The sequence below is a fragment of the Zalophus californianus genome, chromosome 3 (genome assembly GCF_009762305.2).
Source record: "Zalophus californianus isolate mZalCal1 chromosome 3, mZalCal1.pri.v2, whole genome shotgun sequence".
Classification (NCBI taxonomy): Eukaryota; Metazoa; Chordata; class Mammalia; order Carnivora; family Otariidae; genus Zalophus; species Zalophus californianus.
Genome location: NC_045597.1, coordinates 89492780 through 89513241, shown reverse-complemented (window position 1 = coordinate 89513241; position 20462 = coordinate 89492780). Strand labels below are relative to the sequence as shown.

The 20462-nt window shown below is 40.2% G+C and overlaps 1 protein-coding gene across 1 annotated transcript in view; it reads left to right on the top strand.

Moving 5' to 3' along the window:
• The window catches only part of CNTNAP5 (contactin associated protein family member 5), an 859701-nt gene that overhangs the window by 226121 nt on the left and 613118 nt on the right, over positions 1-20462 (top strand). The gene's annotated exons all lie outside the window — the stretch shown is intronic.

The window sequence follows — 20462 nt, the reverse complement described above, 5'->3', positions numbered from 1 at the left end:
ACATCACTTTTTTCTCTATAGTAAAAAGTCCGTTTCTTGGTTAACCTCTCTCTCTGTCTTTCTCCCCCGTTCTGCTTGTTTGTTTTGTTTCTTAAATTCCACATATAAGTTAAATCATATGGTATTTGTCTTTCTCTGATTTATTTAGTTTAGCATAATACTCTCTAGATCCATTCATGTCATTGCAACTGGCAAAATTTCATTATTTTTTTATGGCTGAGTAATATTCCAGTTTATGTATATACTACCTCTTCTTTAGCTATTTATCAGTCAGTGGATGCTTGGGTTGTTGCCATTGTTTGATTACTGTAGATAATGCTACTACAAACATCAAGTTGCCTGTATCCCCTTGGATTAGTATTTTTGTATTCTTTGCATAAATATCTAGTAGTACAATTACTGGATGACAGAGTAGTTGTATTTTCAACTTTTTGAGGGACCTTCGTACTGTTTTCCGAATGGCTGCAATGTAAAGTGATTCTAAGTGCATATATCCATAACCAGTAATATTTCCAATAGCATAACTTAATATGCTCCATAATACAAAACACTTTGATGACACAGGTAGATTCTTAGAGTTTAAAAGGAAATGTTCATTCATCTATGAATAGAAGAAGAGCTACATGCTGAAATTAAACCACCATGCAATGAAACATAGAATCCCTTGCCTGCAGATCTGACACCAGGTAAATGTAATAGATAATCATACATGCACACAATACACACACACATGCACACACACGCACACACACACATACACAGAAAAAATGAATACAATTTTCTTTTTTAAAATGTTTTTTAAAGATTTTATTTATTTATTTGACAGAGAGAGACGTAGTGAGAGAGGAAACACAAGCAGGGGGAGTAGGAGAGGGAGAAGCAGGCTTCCCGTGGAGCAGGGAGCCCGATGCGGGGTTCGATCCCAAGACCCTGGGATCACGACCTGAGCCGAAGGCAGACGCTTAATGACTGAGCCACCCAGGCGCCCCTACAATTTTCACATCTTAAATAATTTTGACAAATTATTAGGTTTACCTAAGAATTATCCCCTTCCATAATGTCATTTTAAAATAGCTTAAGAAACAGTATTATTTTGTATTTACTTTTTCTGTAGGAATGCATCCCTCATTGTATTCTTCATTTAATTTTATATAATTTACATAAAATACATTTAAAATAAAACTAGAGAGTGCAAGGGGTTCACTGTATCAGAAATTTCATGACGGTAACGGAAAATCTGAAATGCCATCCTGAAGAGTGATGCACATGGATACGAAGATTCACGGCAGCCATCTTTAGTGGGTAATTCAGTTAATCTAGTAACTGGAGGGGTTGTGAGCTTCCTGTGTTGGGATTTGCTTAAATATAGAGATCTCTAAAATAGATATCCCCCCAGCAGAATTAATCACCTCCATATTCTCCTACTACTGCTTCTTAAAGAGGACCTATCACACGCTATTCTAATAACCTTTTTGTTTGTCTCTCTCCCCAAAAGAGAGTGAGCTTTGAGAGGTGGCAGAAACTGAGATTTAGGGAGGAAGATCAGTGAAGAAGGATGAAAATGATAATGGCAACAAGTCACAGGGGCAGTGGCTATAGTATTTCCCCATTTCCCCATTTCCAGGGGAGCCTGCCCCGTGCACACATCTGTCCCTTTGCTTCCTGAGCTCCCAGTGTCCAGATCTGTGGCAAAGGAAGCTCTCCTCTGGGGATGCGGTCCACCTGCCTGCTTCCTGTCACAATGTTTGCCTTGTAACCAGGCCACTCTGTACTTGGGAGCTGCAGGCGAGATGCTATTTCTGCAGTGACATTTCCTTCTTTCTTGGCTGTCAAAGCAGAAGCTGTTCAGGTACCAATCCTCAGACTCTTGAATAAGAGAAAAATTGCTATGTAGGGAGTTGGAAGGGTGCAGGTGGGATCCAAGCAGGGTTTTCTAACTGCAAGGGTCAGAGAAGCATGAAGATATTGGGCAAGTACAGCTTTCAGTTTCATTGTGATTGTGATAGCTGCTTATTAGATATTTACAGCCCACCCATTCTAAGCAGAGGAGGGAAGATGGCTTATAAAAGTGTATGTAATAAGCAGGTATGAAATGAAGCAGTAGGGCAATCACCGAAAGGAAGAATTAATTGTACAAAAACAAAATAAATCCAACGTAAGGTTAATACAACAAATTAGATTGAATATATAGGTTTCCCTATGATGAGTAGCATCTTTGCTAACATGCTATTGCATATGAAATACAAACATCATTCTGCAAATTTAAGAAATCAGGATAGAAATATTAGCAATCTGTCCCCTGATCCCTTTTTACTTCTATCAAACCAGATAGACACCATGTAGGTCAGTGAAAGAGAGGCGTTTTGTTGTTGTTGTCTGTTTTGTTTCCTTTTGTTTTGTGTATCATAGCATAGAATTTACCCAAAAGCCTTCTGGGTAGCAGCAACAAGTGGGGCGGCTTCACCTGTCAGTGAATGGCCCAGAATGCTCATGCCAGCACTGAACAGGAGGTGGAGGAGGCAGGTGGACAGCAGTAGGACATGTGAGGTAAGGTCTTCCTCTGAGAAATTCCACCTGGACCTATGCCCTTGTTCTTAAAATATACAGAACGTGAACCATATACATTTATCTCGTTCACCATTGGGGGATACATGATCCAAGGTCTCTATGGTAAAATTCAAGGACCATCTCTACCTTCTTCCAAAAATTTAATTGGGTTCATGACCAACACATCTTAGTGATCCTGACTGAGTTTTCCAAAGGTCGTAAATGATTTGGAAGCTCCTTGCTCTCCACTGACACTCTTTTGTATATGACAAGTGCTCCCCAAATCCTCCTGAAGGTGACGTGAGGATACGGCCAGAAAAAGCATGGGGTATATGTCCATAAAGCCTTCACTTTGAATCTCAGCATCCCTGCCACCAAATGCCCTGTGCCCTTAGACCAGTTATTTACACTGCTGCCCTACCCAATTTCCTTTTCTATGAAATGCAAATCACAGTGTCTCCTATGTCACATCATTGGGGGATATGAGATATCTGTCACAAAATACGTGGTCGATGGATGATGGGCATTATTAATCACTTTTGCTGTATGCTAACCCATTTTGCCATATACAAGAAGATAATATTTTCAATCTCTAGATGCCAGAGTAGTAGAAACCAGCCTGCCCTTAGGACCTATCTGGATACTCAAATTATAGGCATGGATAAGACATTTCTAAGTTGGTTAACAGAATGAGTTCATTTAAACCATGTAAATAGTCAAACCTATTCTTGTAAATAACTGCCAAAACTAGGCTTTTCCTATAAAACAATGCAGAAATAATCCTCTGGTTGACAGTCTTTGAGTAAACTAAATGATGCCCAAATACACACACACACACACACACACACACACACACACACACACACACACACACACACACACCCTGATCTCCATGCCCAGTGATCAATATCAGAATTAGATCCCAAGACACCAGAACTAGAAATATGGATCCTTTCTGAGGCAACATGAATGTGAGCAGCCTATCAGGGTTCCTTGGGGAAACTCTAGAATCAGATGTTTGAGAGAGAGTATCCACACCAAGGCCTAAAGCCCAGAACCATAGCTGAATTTAGTTGTCAAATGGAGATTTCAGACTCATGGAGGGTAGAATGGAGTGAAACCAGATCTGGTCCAAGGTAGGAGGGTCCTAGATGACCACCTCCTGCTATCTCTGGTGGCTTTATGAACTTACTCAAAGCCCAGAGGCAGATCAGATAATTAGCAAACCAAAGGCAGCCCTAGTCATTCTTGTTATTTTACGTGCAGGTATCACTGTAGCAGAATCTCTCTATAATACTGTTGTGTGAGTGTGTGCATAGGTGAGTGTGTGCATAGGTGTGTGCATAGGTAAGTGTGCCTGTGTGTTTCTGTCTGTGTCTGTGTATTTGAGGACGCAACAATTCCTTTCAACAAAGTTTCCAGACAGGGACAATGATGAATGCTTCCAGCCTCTCTCACAGTTTGTGGAGTGGCACAGCATGCTGCCCCCACCCTGGCAGAGAAAAGTCTCTGAAGAAAGCCCCCACTGTGTGCACTTGGCCATCTGGAGTCCCTGAAGTGAGAACCATGACATTCTAGCGCGGCCCGTTAATTTCTGTTTGCCTCATCCCTTAGTGTCAGTTTCACTTTCTCCATCCAGTAAGGTCCAAATGGATGGCAGGGCACCTCCACACACTCTGGTTTTGCTAATAATGGTCCGCGGACTACACTAATGTGGTCATTATCCCCCCTCATGTTCGTGGGATGCAAATTGCCACTTTAACATCCATCGCTTCTGTCTTCAGCCACCACTATCCTTCATACCAACCGTTCTTAGAACCCAAGAAATTCTGTCTAAAAAGAGGTCATTGTGCCCATGCTTCCCACAAGCATTCAGAGATGAAAGGGTACTGAGGGCAACATGCCTGAGAGATTATAGCAAGTTAGGGAAGAGAGGAGGCCCTCTGGCAAGGTTTTTAGATGCAGCAAATGAAACTAATTCATGAGTAAAGGACCCTGACATGAAATTGCAGCTGGTGCAGTGCATGTGTACCGTCTGGCTTATCTAGGTGACAGAGGGCCGGTTTGGGAGCCTGGGATCTGTCTTCTGCTCCAGCAGCTTCGGCTGGACGACACAAAATTAATGGGCCTTCACATTTCCATTCGCAGCGTGAGAATGGTAAAAAATAACGGAGTCAGTCAGTCAGGATTTGGGTCAGTGCAAAGTCAAACAACCAAGCAAATATCCAACAGCCACAGGGAGAAAGACCACACAGTCTCAAATGTGCCTGGTGTTGACAACCTTCTCTCTGTGCCCAGCACACAGACTATGCTAATGAGTTCCCCCTCTGGGGTGCCACCATCAGGCTTAGCTGTGTGCCTTTGAACTGTTGCTTAATCTCCCCAAATCTTAGTTTCTCCATCTATAAAAATAAACAAAATTACTGACCCCAGGAGACTGATGTGATTATTAAGTCTTATCTCCTGAGCCTCCTATGTGGTAAGTGCTCAACCTATGGTTACTGATAGTACTTTACAGAATCGGATGGAAGTTTCAGAAGTTTGAGGTATCTTAGCTATGATAGTCCAGCATTATCATGCCTGCTAACCAGTTAGAATTTCCTAGGTGTACGTGACTAGAAATGACCATTTTTATTTTTTATTTTTTTATTTTTAATTGTTATGTTAATCACCATACATTACATCATTAGTTTTTGATGTAGTGTTCCATGATTCATTGTTTGTGCATAACACCCAGTGCTCCATGCAGAATATGCCCTCCTTAATATCCATCACCAGGCTAACCCATCCTCCCACCCCCTCCCCTCTAGAACCCCCAGTCCATTTCTCAGAGTCCTTCGTCTCTCATGGTTCGTCTCCCCCTCCTATTTACCCCCCTTCATTCTTCCCCTCCTGCTATCTTCTTTTTTTTTTCCTTAACATATATTGCATTATTTGGTTCAGAGGTACAGATCTGTGATTCAACAGTCCTGCACAATTCACAGCACTCACCATAGCACATACCCTCCCCAATGTCTATCACCCAGCCACCCCATCTCTCCCACCCCCACCACTCCAGCAAACCTCAGTTTGTTTCCTGAGATTAAGAATTCCTCATATCAGTGAGGTCATATGGTACATGTCTTTCTCTGATTGACTTATTTCACTCAGCATAACACTCCAGTTCCATCCACATCATTGCAAATGGCAAGATCTCATTCCTTTTGATGGCTGCATAATATTCCATTGTGTATATATACCACTTCTTCTTTATCCATTCATCTGTCGATGGATATCTTGGCTCTTTCCACAGTTTGGCTATTGTGGACATTGCTGCTATAAACATTGGGGTGCATGTACTCCTTCAGATCCCTACATTTGTATCTTTGGGGTAAATACCCAGTAGTGCAATAACTGGATCATATGGTAGCTCTATTTTCAACTGTTTGAGGAAGTTCCATACTGTTTTCCAGAGTGGTTGCACCAACTTGCATTCCCACCAACAGTGTAGGAGGGTTCCCCTTTCTCCAAATCCCCGCCAACATCTGTCATTTCCTGAATTGTTAATTTTAGCCATTCTGACTGGTGTGAGGTGGAATCTCATTGAGGTTTTGATTTGGATTTTCCTGATGCCGAGCGATGTTGACCATTTTTCATGTGTCTGTTGGCCATTAGATGTCCTCTTTGGAAAAATGTCTGTTCATGTCTTCTGCCCATTTCTTGATTGGATTATTTATTCTTTGGGTGTTGAGTTTGATAAGTTCTTTATAGATTTTGGATACTAGCCCTTTATCTGATATGTGATTTGCAAATATTTTCTCCCTTTCTGTCGGTTGTCTTTTGGTCTTGTTGACTGTTTCTTTTGCTGTGCAAAAGGTTTTTATCTTGATGAAATCCCAATAGTTCATTTTTGCCCTTGCTTCCCTTGCCTTTGGTGATGTTTCCAGGAATAAGTTACTGCGGCTGAGGTCGAAGAGTTTGCTGCCTGTGTTCTCCTTTAGGATTTTGATGGACACCTGTCTCACGTTTAGGTCTTTCAACCATTTGGAGTCTATTTTTGTGTGTGGTGTAAGGAAATGGTCCAGTTTCATTCTTCTGCATGTGGCTGTCCATTTTCCCAACACCATTTGTTGAGGAGACGGTCTTTTTTCCATTGGACATTCTTTCCTGCTTTGTCAAAGATGAGTTGACCATAGAGTTGAGGGTCCATTTCTGAGCTCTCTATTCTGTTCCATTGATCTATGTGTCAGTTTTTGTGTCAGTACCATACTGTCTTGATGATGACAGCTTTGTAATAGAGCTGGAAGTCCAGAAATGTGATGCCACCAGCTTTGCTTTTCTTTTTCAAGATTCCTCTGGCTATTCGGGGTCTCTTCTGGTTCCATACAAATTTTAGGATTATTTGTCCCATTTCTTTGAAAAAAGTGGATGGTAATTTGATGGGGATTGCATTGAATGTGTAGATTGCTCTAGGTAGCATTGACATCTTCACAATGTTTGTTCTTCCAATCCATGAGCATGGAATGTTTTTCCATTTTTTTGTGTGTGTCTTCCTCAATTTCTTTCATGAGTATTTTATAGTTTTCTGAGTAGAGATCCTTTGCCTCTTTGGTTAAATTTATTCCTAGGTATCTTATGGTTTTGGGTGCAATTGTAAATGGGATCGACTCCTTAATTCGTCTCTCTTCTGTCTTGTTGTTGGTGTATAGGAATGCCAATGATTTCTGTGCATTGATTTTATATCCTGCCACTTGAATGAATTCCTGTTGAGTTCTAGCAGTTTTGGGGTGGAGTCGTTTGGGTTTTCCACATAAAGTATCATATCATCTGCAAAGAGTGAGAGTTTTACTTCCTCTTTGCCGATTTGGATGCCTTTGATTTCTTTTTGTTGTCTGACTGCTGTGGCTAGGACTTCTAATACTATGTTGAATAGCGGTGGTGATACTGGGTATCCCTGCCGCATTCCTGACCTTAGGGGGAAGCTCTCAGCTTTTCCCTATTGAGAATGATATTCGCTGTAGGTTTTTCATAGATGGCTTTTATGATATTGAGGTATGTACCCTCTATCCCTATACTCTGAAGAGTTTTGATCAAGAAAGGATGCTGTACTTTGTCAAATGCTTTTTCTGCATCTATTGAGAGGATCATATGATTCTTGTTCTTTCCTTTGTTAACATATTGTATCACGTTGATTGATTTGCGATGTTGAACCAACCTTGCAGCCCAGGGATAAAACCCACTTGGTCTTTGTGAATAATATTTTTAATGTACTGTTGGATCCTACTGGCTAGTATTTTGGTGAGAAATTTTGCATCCATGTTCATCAAGGATATTGGTCTGTAATTCTTTTTGATGGGGTCTTTGTCTGGTTTGGGGATCAAGGTAATGGTGGCCTCATAACATGAGTTTGGATGCTTTCCTTCCATTTCTATTTTTTGGAACAGTTTCAGTAGAATAGGTATTAATTCTTCTTGAAACGTTTGGTAGAACTCCACTGGGAAGCAATCTGGCCCTGGGCTTTTGTTTTTTGGGAGATTTTTGATGACTGCTTCAATTTCCTTAGTGGTTATAGGTCTGTTCAGGTTTTCTATTTCTTCCTGGTTTAATTTTGGTAGTTGATACATCTCTAGGAATGCATCCATTTCTTCCAGATTATCTAAATTGCTGGCATAGAGTTGCTCATAATAAGTTCTTATAATTGTTTGTATTTTTTTGGTGTTTGTTGTGATCTCTCCTCTTTCATTCATGATTTTGTTGATTTGGGTCATTTCTCTTTTTTTTTTTGATAAGTCTGGCCAGGGGTTTATCAATCTTTTTATTTCTTTCAAAGAACCAGCTCCTAGTTTCGTTGATCTGTTCTAATGTTCTTTTGGTTTCTATCTCATTGATTTCTGCTCTTATCTTTATTATTTTTTTCTTCTCCTGCTGGGTTTAGGCTTTATTTGCTGTTTTTCCTCTAGCTCCTTTAGGTGTAGGGTTAGGTTGTGTATTTGAGACCTTTCTTGTTTCTTGAGAAAGGCTTGTATTGCTCTATACTTTCCTCTTAGGACTCCTTTGCTGTATCCCAAATATTTTGAACAATTTTGTTTTCATTTTCATTCATTTCCATGAATTTCTTAAATTCTTCTTTAATTTCCTGGTTGACCCACTCATTCTTTAGTAGGATGCTCTCTAACCTCCATATATTTGAGTTCTTTCCGACTTTCCTCTTGTGATTGAGTTCTAGTTTCAAAGCAGTGTGGTCTGAAAATAGCAGGGAATAATCCCAATCTTTTGGTACTGGTTGAGACCTGATTTGTGACCTTGTATGTGATCTATTCTGGAGAATGTTCCATGGGCACTAGAGAAGAATGTGTATTCCGTTGCTTTGGGATGGAATGTTCTGAATATGTCTGTGAAGTCCATTTGATCCAGTTTGTCATTTAAAGTTTCTATTTCCTTGTTGATCTTTTGCTTAGATGATCTGTCCATTTCAGTCAGGAGAGTGTTAACGTCCCCCACTATTATTGTATTTTTGTCAATGTGTTTCTTTGCTTTTGTTATTAATTGGCTTATATAATTGGCTGCTCCCATGTTAGGGGCATAGATATTTACAATTGTTAGATCTTCTTGTTGGATAGACCTTTTAAGTAAGATATAGTGTCCTTCTTCATCCCTTATTACAGTCTTTGTTTTAAAATCTAATTTGTCTTATATAAGAATTGCCACCCCAGCTTTCTTTTCATTTCCATTAGCATGGTAAATGGTTTTCCACCCCCTCACTTTCAATCTGGGGGTGTCTTTGGTTCTAAAATTAGTCTCTTGTAGACAGCATATTGAATGGGTCTTGTTTTTTAATCCAATCTGATAGGCTGTGTCTTTTGATTGGGGCATTTAACCCATTAACTTTCAGGGTAACCTTTGAAAGGTATGAATTCAGTGCCTTTGTATTGCCTTTAAGTTGACTGTTACTGTATATTGTCTGTCTTCCCTTCTGGTCTATGCTACTTTTAGGCTCTCTGTTTGCTTAGGGCACCCCTTTCAATGTTTCTTTTAGGGCTGTTTGTGTTTGCAAATTCCTTTAGTTTTTGTTTGTCCTGGAAGCTTTTTATCTCTCCTTCTATTTTCAATGACAGCCTAGCTGGATATAGTATTCTTGGCTGCATATTTTTCTCGTTTAGTGCTCTGAAGATATCATGCCGGTCCTTTCTGGCCTGCCAGGTCTCTGTGGATAGTTTTGTTGCCAATCTAATGTTTCTACCATTATAGATTACGTATCTCTTCTCCTGAGCTGCTTTCAAGATTTTCTCTTTGTCTCTGAGACTCATAAGTTTTACTATTTGATGTCAGCATGTTGACCTATTTTTATTGATTTTGAGAGGGGTTCCCTGTGCCTCCTGGAATTTGATGCCTGTTTCCTTCCCCACATTAGGGAATTTCTCTGCTATAATTTGCTCCAGTATACCTTCTGCCCCTCTCTCTCTTTCTTCTTCCTCTGGGATCCCAATTATTCTAATGTTGTTTCGTCTTGTGGTATGGCTTATCTCTCGAATTCTGCCCTCGTGATCCAGTAGTTGTTTATCTCTCTTTTTCTCAGCTTCTTTATTTTCCATCATTTGGTCTTCTATATCGCTAATTCTCACTTCTGCCTCTTTTATCATAGCAGTTAGTGCCCCCATTTTTGATTGCACCTCATTAACAGCCTTTTTGATTTTGATTTGGGTAGATTTTAGTTCTTTTATTTCTCCAGGAAGGGTGTCTCTAATAACTTGCATGGTTTTTTCAAGTCCAGCTAGTATCTTTAAAATCATGATTCTGAGCTCTAGGCCTGACATCGTACTAATGTCCGTATTGAGTAGGTCCCGGGAGATGGTACTACCTCTTATTCTTTTTGTTGAGGTGATTTTTTCCGTCTTGTCATTTTGTCCAGAGGATAATAGATGAATGAGAGAACAAAATCCTAACGGGTTAACAACGTCCCCAGCAAATACACTCTAAACAAATCAGTAAAGACCTGAAACCAGGGGAAAAGAGAGGGAAAGAAAGAAAAAAGAAAGAAAAAAATGAAAAAGAAAAAGATAAAAACAAACAAAAACAGAACAAAACAAAAAAAAAAAAACAGAATATGGTCAAATATGATCAGGCTAGTGCATAGATCAGTGCCACACACTAGATTTTGGGCGTATTTTGGTCTGTTAGAAGAAAGTGGCTTCAAAATTTTAAAGAAAGAAAGACTTTTATATGTACAAAATAAGGATTGATACAATGAAGGGATGGAAGATGAGTGTAAAGATGAAAATTATAAAATTTTATAAAAGGAATTGATAAGAAGCTGTTTGAAAAAAGAAAGAAGTAGATTAAAAAAAAAGAAAAAAAAAGGGAGAGAATGTGATCAGGCAGGAGAGTAGAACAAAGCCATACACTAGTGATTTAGGGTATATTTTGATCTGTTAGAAGAAACTGTATCTCAAAATTTTAAAGAGAGAACAACTTATATATATATGCCAAAAATAAGGGTATCTACTATGAAGGGATAGAATATGACTCTAAAAATGAAAAATAAAGTTTTTTTTTCAAAAAAGGATTGATAAGATGTTGGTTGAAAAAGGGATAAAGAAAAATTCAAAAAAAAATCTCTTAAAAAAATTAACTTTGAAAAACTAATGAAACATGGTAAAAAAGCCATGTATTCTATGTGCAGTATTCCCCTCACGCTGGAGTTCTCCTCTTCTCCTTGATCGGTAAACTTGTTCTTGGCTGGCTGTTTGTGCTGATCTGGGGGAGGGGCCTGTTGCTGTGGTTCCCAAATGTCTTTGCCGGAGGCGGAATTGCCCCGCCCTTGTCCGTCTGGGCTAAGCAATCTGCTCGGGTTTGGTCTCAGGAGCTCTTGTTCCCTGCAAGCTCTCGTACAGCTTTGGAGGATGAGAGTGAAAATGGTGGCCTCCCAATCTCCGCCTGGTGGAGCTGGGAACTCGGGGCCCCACTCCTCCATGTGCGCCCAGAGAAAAGCAGTCAGTCACTCCCATGTCCCCAGTCTTAGGTCGCAGTCCGTGCTCACCCGGCCTGTGACCGAGCGTTTCTATCTCTGGCACCCGACTCCGTGTGGAGTTTCCAAACCCAGCAGATCCCTGCAGTAGGCTCCCGCGCCGCTCCTCCTGGGGGAGGGAGGGGAGTCTCCCCGGATCTGCCGCTTGTTGGTTCCCTGCTGGAGGAGCAGTGGCCCGACTGTGTTGCCGATCACAATTTATGGCAACCCCAAGCTGAAAGCCCGCACCTCAGCTCCATCTCTGCAGCCGGCTTCCCCGCTCTGATACCTGGGAGCTCTGCTGCACTCAGTCACCCCTGGTCTTTCTGTGACCCTGAGGGTCCTGAGACCACACTGTCCCATGAGGGTTCCTCCCCCAGCTTAGCCACTGGAGCGACGTCCCTCAGCGGAGCTGACTTCTAAAATTTCCGATTTTGTGCTCCGCGGCTCTAGCACTTGCCAGAAGTGGCCGACGGAGGCCCCCTCCCCCCCATCTATCCTCCCGAATATCGCCTCGGATTCACTTTTCCATACGTCCTACCTTCCGCTAAGTGGTCGCTTTTCTGTTCAGATTGTTGCTGCTATTCTTCTCTTCGATCTCCTGTTGAGTTCGTAGGTTTTCAGAATGGTTTGATCCCTATTCAGCTGAATTCCTGAGACCAGACGAAATCCAGGTCTCCTACTCCTCCGCCATCTTGCTCCGCCCCCTCCTAGAAATGACCATTTTTAAAAAGTGAATTGACGTTATTAAACTAGATGAAATCAACCTCTTTGCACTTAAACAGACACAATATCAATTTCTTTGCAGTCTTTGGAAACTGATTTTGCTCACTTGACCCCGGGAGAGAATTAAATTTCACCTTCCAAAAAAAAGTTAGTCTACCCTAAGAATGATTTATGAATAGGTCTCTGATGCATAAAATCCATTTTCTTCAGTGCATTTGTCAAAAGATTTTCCAATGAGTGTCTTGTGTAGGACTTGGTTAGTGTAATCCCCTCAGCTGCCCATGCAGGAGGCGTATTTTTGCTGACAATTTCTTTTGACAGGTCTTGGGATGATCATATTTGACTGATGTGTTGTTGTTCTTCCTTTAACTCCTGCACTATGAACTTTATATCAAGTTTTACTTCCCTGAATATTAATGCTCGGGTCTTCATGTGCAGATGAAGCGAAGCTGTAAAACTCAGTCCCGTCAGCCAATTAGGATTCATCTGACAAACGACACTTTGTCTTTTGTGTGCAAACCCAGCAACAGTGAAAAGACAGCATCTTGTTTGCCTTTCCAAAAATACACCCCCATAGAACAGAAATTACATATGCTTTTTGCTGGCTTAAGCATAATATGGATTTATTATATGGGGAAGATGGATGAAAGATTTTTTTTTTTAACGTGTGGTGCAGGCTTTAAAATTATTTACTGTCCTCATTATCATTAGGAAGAGGGTGTTATCTGATCTATCTTTCCAGGTTTTTATGGCAAAACTCTATTTTAAGATTCATAATTTTTAAGCATTGCCTGTTCCCTGCACAAAACACGCACGCTGCATGGGAAAGAGTGACGTCTGACAGATGTCCAGTTGCTTTCACAAAAGCATATTTGAAAAGTTGAGAACATGTTTTCTAACAGAACCCAAAAACTGAGTCCTAAACAAAGTGGATGCTGCTGAGAAGAGTGTTTGGAAAAGAATGGCTGCTGAATTTATGTAGTGGGGACATTTAAAGTAAAAATTCAAATCTTCACCTTTGGGGTCATGGTGATTAATTTCCATTCCAAATGTAACTCTTCTTATAGGCAAGAAATCCAGTAAATATTCCCCTGTGACCAACAACCCCGTGAGCTGTTGGCAGAATTAATAAACCTGTCAGGATTTCTTTGGAATAGTGCACGTCTCTCTGTATGTCATTTAATTGTGAAGTATAAATATGCATATGGCACATCCAAGAAGACTAAATATATTAGTCTTTAGGGCCTCAGCTCCTGTTTCTGTACTCATTTATCAATTTTGATTAAATTAGGGGAGAGGATTTTGATACAAAAATATATAAAATTTATGTAGTTTTCCAGGAGAATGAGTTGCATTGTTTATACAATCTAAGTGTCCAGGGAGAAATATATATTTTACTAATATGCAGCCTTGGATAATGTAAAATGTTCTGTATATAAGATTATGTTCACAGCTTGGGAGAATTTGGGGAAAATGCTCCTGGCAAGCAAACTGTTTTTGAGAAGAAAAAGTAGAATAGCCAGGAGCAGAGGGAAAACGTAATGCAACTTAGCTTCTGGTGTTTTTAAATATGCAGCTTCTAACACTGATTCTCAATCCAAGGGAGGCTTCTCTCAGAAAGATTCTGGGTATGCAGAGGGAAGGGATGTCTAGATTGAGGGAGAAAGCTTCTGGTTGTCAAGATCAAGCTCAGTTCTTCAAAGCAATGCTTTCAGTACAAATGGATCTTATTTAAAAAGAGATTGGCTTGTCCTTTTCTGAGTGAACCTGGGTCCTCCCACCCATCTGAGTGCTCCCCTGACTAGTTGAACTACCTTGTCTTTGGAATGATAGATACTGGCACAGACAGGAATAAGTCAGTGTTTTGTGACTCTCAATAATGTTTTTGCATTGAAACAGTCAAGAAAGAAGACTATCTTTTAAAAAGAGTAATAAGACATGTGTAAGTGGATATAATTGAATTTTATTAAAATCCAGGTATTGAAGTATTTTTGCTTTGTTTTGATTAGTTTGTTTTGTTTTTACTCTCCTTTCCAGACTTGAGTATTAGTTTGGAAGAGAAGGTTAATACATTTTATTAACTGACCAGTTAACCTATGGTTTGTGTTGTTACAAATATTATAAAATTAACTACAAGCACATTGTAGAGATTATTGTTCCATTTTATAGATTAAAGAATTGTAGTGCATAGACATTAATCCAGTTACTTCAAGTCATGCAGTGAAGCAGTACTTTCCCTGACGATGATGGGGCCTGGGGCAAAATTATATCATGTTGCACCATATGCCTCCATATATGAAAGTTATAAATCATGTCAATGAACCGTGAAGTAAGTTGTGCTCTCTTTGTTAATAAATATACTTTCATAACAACATGGAAGTCCAGGTTCAAATCAGAACATGTGGTACACCCCACCCTCTTCCCTTCTGACTGGGCATAGTTTGTATTTCCGGGCTCTGCCCATGTGTCTCCCCATGCTCAGCTGACCCTTACTCATGCCCACACTATTCTTGTGGCCTGGCCCATTTTCTCTGAGGAGGATGAGCCTGGGAGGGGCCTGCACACCTCCAGGAAGTGGGCTTGGGGTGATTCAGTCAGGGAATTTTCAAATCTGGATACCTGAAAGAATGAGGGTCTAGACTAGGATGGAGGGGGTTATGGGTTACCCAGGCTCCTAGTGAGTTCACCACCTGCCTGGTCCCAGAGTCTTCATCTCTAGGGAGGAAGTCCTGAGAAGGAATGCCAGCTAGAGTAGGGTCCCTGTAAAGCATGGAGCCTGGGACAGGGGACCTCCTACTTGGTCTAAGGGAGATACTACAGCTTGGATGTACTGATAAAAATGAACTGATTGGAACTAAGGTCATGTGACTTGAAAGCTGGTATCTTATACATTCTACCTTGCTGACTTCCTAGGGCTTTAAATGAAAAAGTTAAAAAAATAAACATGTAAATTTGTCTCTCTGACAATTTGAGGACTTCATTTCACATGAACAAAATGAAAAGATTTCAAGAGTCAAGCCACAGTGCAAAGCTTTTGTGTCCCCGTGTGCCCTTGAGAAGTGACCAGGGGCCCAAAATCAGGGCCTTCGTTAAACTAAGCTAGATTTCTTTCTTTGGGGTCTTCTCGAATTGAGCCTTAGGAACACCTCAGGACCACTTATCTGCTAGTAGTGCCTCAGATAAGATATTCAGGGCTCTGCAGATTTCCCAGCTGTGCTTCCAGCGAGCGATAGGAGTTTTGGGATGCTTTGTGTCTGCAATCACTGGGAAAGAGAGGTCATGATAAGCACCAGGGAGAGGGATTTTTCTCGCCTGTAGTCTGAACACAGAAAGTGATAAGAGAGAAAGGCCTCTGCAGACTGACCCTAAAAGCAAATGCAAGCTGAACAAAAGGAAGCCCTGAATGTAAGAAGATAAGGCAGTTGCACAATTGGTAACTGGCTGTGGAATATCCATCCATTCAAGTCACAACCGTATCCTACAGCATACAGTGGAGCAAAAAAAAAAAAAAAAATATATATATATATATATATATATAATAAGAAAAAGTCTCAAGGTCTCCACTATTAAAATAGGTCAGAACATCCAATCAGATTTAAATAAAATAAGGCTAAAACCTAAGTCAATTGGAAAATGGAAGGCATTGTTTGATCAGATAGATAGCCTGCTTTCTCAAACTGTGTCCATGGGTATTAATGAGGACACAGCAGTGCTAGATAAGAGGAAGCAAAATGGTCCTTACATTAAAAAATGTACAAGTATAAATAAGATGTCACTAGGTAATTTGTAAAAACAAGATTTTGGATTATGCAGGAGGGAGCATGATGGTGATACCCGCCCCCCCAACAACTATGAGCTACAAATCACAGGCACACCCCTCCTTTGCAAGCAGAGCTTTTAGGTGAGTGTCTGGCCGAGGCCAGTGTGTAGGACGCCCCAGTCTTAGCCCCTGTGTGCTCAGTGACAGCCCAGAATGATCTCTGTCCAACAAGCACCATATTCCAGTTCTGTGAGTTTTGAAAGAGGAGAATGAAAATTTCTGTTCCATGCATGGCCTGGCAACTTTTAAGTTTGTAAATCAAATGAGTTTGTGTCTTTTTAGACCAAGGCAAAATGTCACCACATCAAAATATCTAATAAAAACATTATGTCAAATATTCCTGTTCCAAACAGTATTGCAGGGGCCATATCAACATGACTGAATCAAAATATAAGACTTCTTTCTTCTACCCCAGTTCTTACCCTGTTAAAATAGGCATGCTTACCATACTATATACCGGGTTTTGTGTTCCCGAGTTGTGCTCGTCAGTGCTGTGAAGCAGAGCTTCTTGGCTGATGAATTATGGGAAGGAGTAGGTTATTTTTATATTGAGCCATTGATTCTCAGTCCTTGGAGCTACTGGGTAGGGCTTAGGGAGAGCTCCTGTTCCAATGACCAAGAACCTCATACTGTACTGTGCAAGCATAATTATTGTGTGTTGTGATCTGAAAAGGGTTGGGGGACAGTGGCAGACTGAGTCTGGAGAAAGGAAAGGTGAAATTGGGTTGAATAAATCAGAGAAAATGTACAGAAGAGGTAGATTTTGACATATGTGTACTTGGGAGAGGCACTGACAGAGGGAAGGGGATAGATTGCACAAGATGGGAATAACAAGAGACATAGTTGGGAGGGTACAATTAGAAGGTGGGAAGGAACGAGTGGGGGGTGACATTATGAAGGGGTCCTTCCAGGCTACAGGACAAGAGCTGAGCCCAGCCCTCTGGTCCAAAGGGTCTGAGAGTGGGGTATGGCAAGGTGGCTGAAGGAGGAGGTCTCGGGGCAAAGATGCAACATGATGAAAATGGGGTTCGGGAAAGTGAACCCTTAAACTGCAGGCATAGAGAACAGATGGGAAAAGAAGGAAATGGAGTCTGGGAAATCTGATAAGGGTCGCTGAATCTATACTTTTTCGGTTTTCATCTAAAATTTAGCATCGAAAAGACACAGCTTTAGTTTTCTCCTTCTTTTCAAATTGATGTTATGTATTAAAAAAAAAAAATAGTTTCCCGCTTGAGAATTTCATCATCTTCATTTTGTTTTTAGGTTTTAACTTGTGTGCGCCTTTTTTTTTTTTTTTTTGACAAAGACAGACACAGCAGAAGAGGGAACACAAGCAGGGGGAGCGCAAGAGGGAGAAGCAGGCTTCCTGCCGAGCAGGGAGCCCGATATGGGACTCAATCCCAGGACCCTGGGATGATGATCTGAGCCGAAGGCAGACACTTAAAGACTGAGCCACCCAGGCGCCCCATAAACTTGCTTTTCTTGTCCCTCCATATTTGAGACTTCGCTATAGATAGCTATCATCAAAAATTAAGCAGAGACAGAGCTTATTTCTAAGATATTTTTAGTTTTCCCATCCCTGATCTGGACTTTGGTTTTTGTTTATTTTCTTTAGTTCAGATAAGATGGATTGCTTTGGCTTATGAAGTGAGTACTTTCTCCAGTAATAAACTTTACTTTTAAATATGTTATGAAAGTGGATTGAAATGGACTTTAATAGGAACTACTGTAGCATATATGCACCAGACATTTTTATACAGAATGTGCTTATGGAAACGGAATCTGAAGCATGAAAACTTTCCAGAAACCATCTGCTCTGCCCCCCACCTCTTTAGAGGAGGAGAGAAAAAAAGAAAGAGAGAGAGAGAGAGAGACAGCATGCTTAATCATAAAATTTTAGAGTAAAATAATGTAACTCTAGTTTTATCATTGCACAGAAGAGAAAGAAGGAGTAGGTGAATAAAATAAATTTTAATACAGCTTCCTTGCCACTTATTAGCTGTGGGTTGATCATCAAATGGCCTAAGTTCTCTGAGTCTATTTCCTCATCTGTGAAATTAGGTAATAGTGTCTACCTTACAAGACTGGTGGAACGATTAAATAGCATAGTGTATGTAAAACACCACTTATGAAGTAAGTGTTCAATAAATTATACCTATACATAATTATTTTATTCATAAAAATAAATTGGAAACATGACAGCAAAGATCCTCATGTTTTATTTGGAGAAGTAAAGAATCCAATGCATGAATCTAACTATTCAAAGCATGAAAGACTATCTCTAAGCATTGGATGAGCAAATGCATGAGCTTGTAGGTCATTTCCTCATGATCCTTAGCTTTTGATCTTGTTCTCCAAAGGAAATGTTAAAACATAGAAGGAGTGGTGATAGTCTAGATTCTGATACTTACTAGCTATGTATCCTTAAGAAAGTTATTTAAATTTTCTATCTAAGAGATTTATAAATATTAAATACAATAGTGTACAACATATCCAGATTAATGACTCTCACATATTGTGTTCTATAGGCATTAGTTCCCTATCCTAGCACCCCACCCCTAACCTTAGAATGCTACCAGACTTTCCTACTCTCCAAGGTTATTTGGGGTTCACAAGAGATAGTGGGTGACATAGCAGTATATATGCATGACTATACATATGTGAACTTAAAATTAAAAAGAGTTATCAGGGATGCCTGAGTGGCTCAGTCAGTTAAACATCTGCCTTTGCCTCAGGTCATGATACCAGTGTCCCAGGATCAAATCCCGCATCAGGCTCCTTGCTTGGCAGGGAACCTGCTTCTCCCTCTGCCTGCAGCTCCCCCTGCTTATGCTCTAACTCTCTTTCTCTGACAAATAAATAAATAAAATCTTAAAAAATAAAAAATAAAAAGAATTATCAGAGATTGGTGTCCTGATGTGGAATAATGGATGAGCAATGGATACCCTGATAAGTTAAGAGAGAGATAGTTGTCCAGGTTTCCCCATGTTAAATATATGTTCTGCTTCCTCATTGAATCTATCAGTGTCTAGACTTGATACATAAACACTTTTCTCAGCCTGACCACTGAAAGGGCTGTCCTGAACAATTCAAATCTCTTTCCCACACACAGAATAGGTATAAAATGTGTTTCCACGCTGGATGCCATATTTGCCAATGGGCTCCAAAGGACCAAAAGAAATATCCTCCTCACTCCTGCCTGCCAGGCTGGTTCATCTTCCAGCTCACTTCAGTGGTCTCACCAAAGAACCCCAGAGGAAAACAAGTTGGGGTGTCACTGGTTAAGTCTCCTTTATGATAAAAATGTGTGCCCTTTTTAATATACTGCTTATCTTCACATTAACTCTGAAACAGACATTATTTACACCAATATTTTGGATTTTGGCACTGACGCTCCAAAAGGTAAGTAACTTGTCTGAAGTATACATGGCAGAGGAAATGGTATAGTTGCAAGGATTTGTGTGATTATGAAGAAATAGGCCTGCACTGCCCAAAAGAAATAGAATGCAAGCTACATACGCAATTACATTTTCTAGTAGATTCATTAAAAAAACAAAAAAAGTTGACATTATTTTAATCATATACTTTATTTAACCCAATAAGCCCCAATATTATTTCAATATATAATAATGTAAAATTATGAATCAGATATTTTGCTTTTTTGAATTTAGTCTTTAGGGGCGCCTGGGTGGCTCAGTCATTAAGGGTCTACCTTCGGCTCAGGTCATGATCTCAGGGTCCTGGGATCGAGCCCCACATCGGGCTCCCTGCTCAAAGGGAAGCCTGCTTCTCTCTCCCACTGCCCCTGCTTGTGTTCCCTCTCTCCCTGTCTCTCTCTCTCTGTCAAATAAATAAACAAAGCTAATTGGGTATGTTACAGCATCATGAGCACATCTCTTTTTTTAACTTCTTTTTTTAGATATGTTTGACATACAAAAAGCTGTACATAATTAATGTAGGCATATTGATGAGTTTGGAGTTAAGTATACATTCATGAGACTATCACCATAGTCTATGCCATAAGCATATCCATGACTCCAAAAATTTCTTCCCACCCTCTATTATGATTTTGCATTGGGAGATAATCACAGTCAATATAAAATCTACTCTCAACAAATTTTAAGTATACAATATGGAATTATTAGCTAAGGTTCCATTGCTGTATAGTAGAACCTAGAACTTATTCATCTTGCATAACCGAAAATTTTTTCCCTTTGACTAAGACTTTCCTCAGCCTCTGGCAACCACCATTCTACTCTCTGCTTCTGTGAGTTTGGATATTTTAAATGCCTCCTGTAAGTAGTATCACATAGTATTTTGTCATTCCATGTCTGGCTTATTTCACTTAGCATAATGTCCTCCAGCTTCCTCCAAGTTGTCACGAAT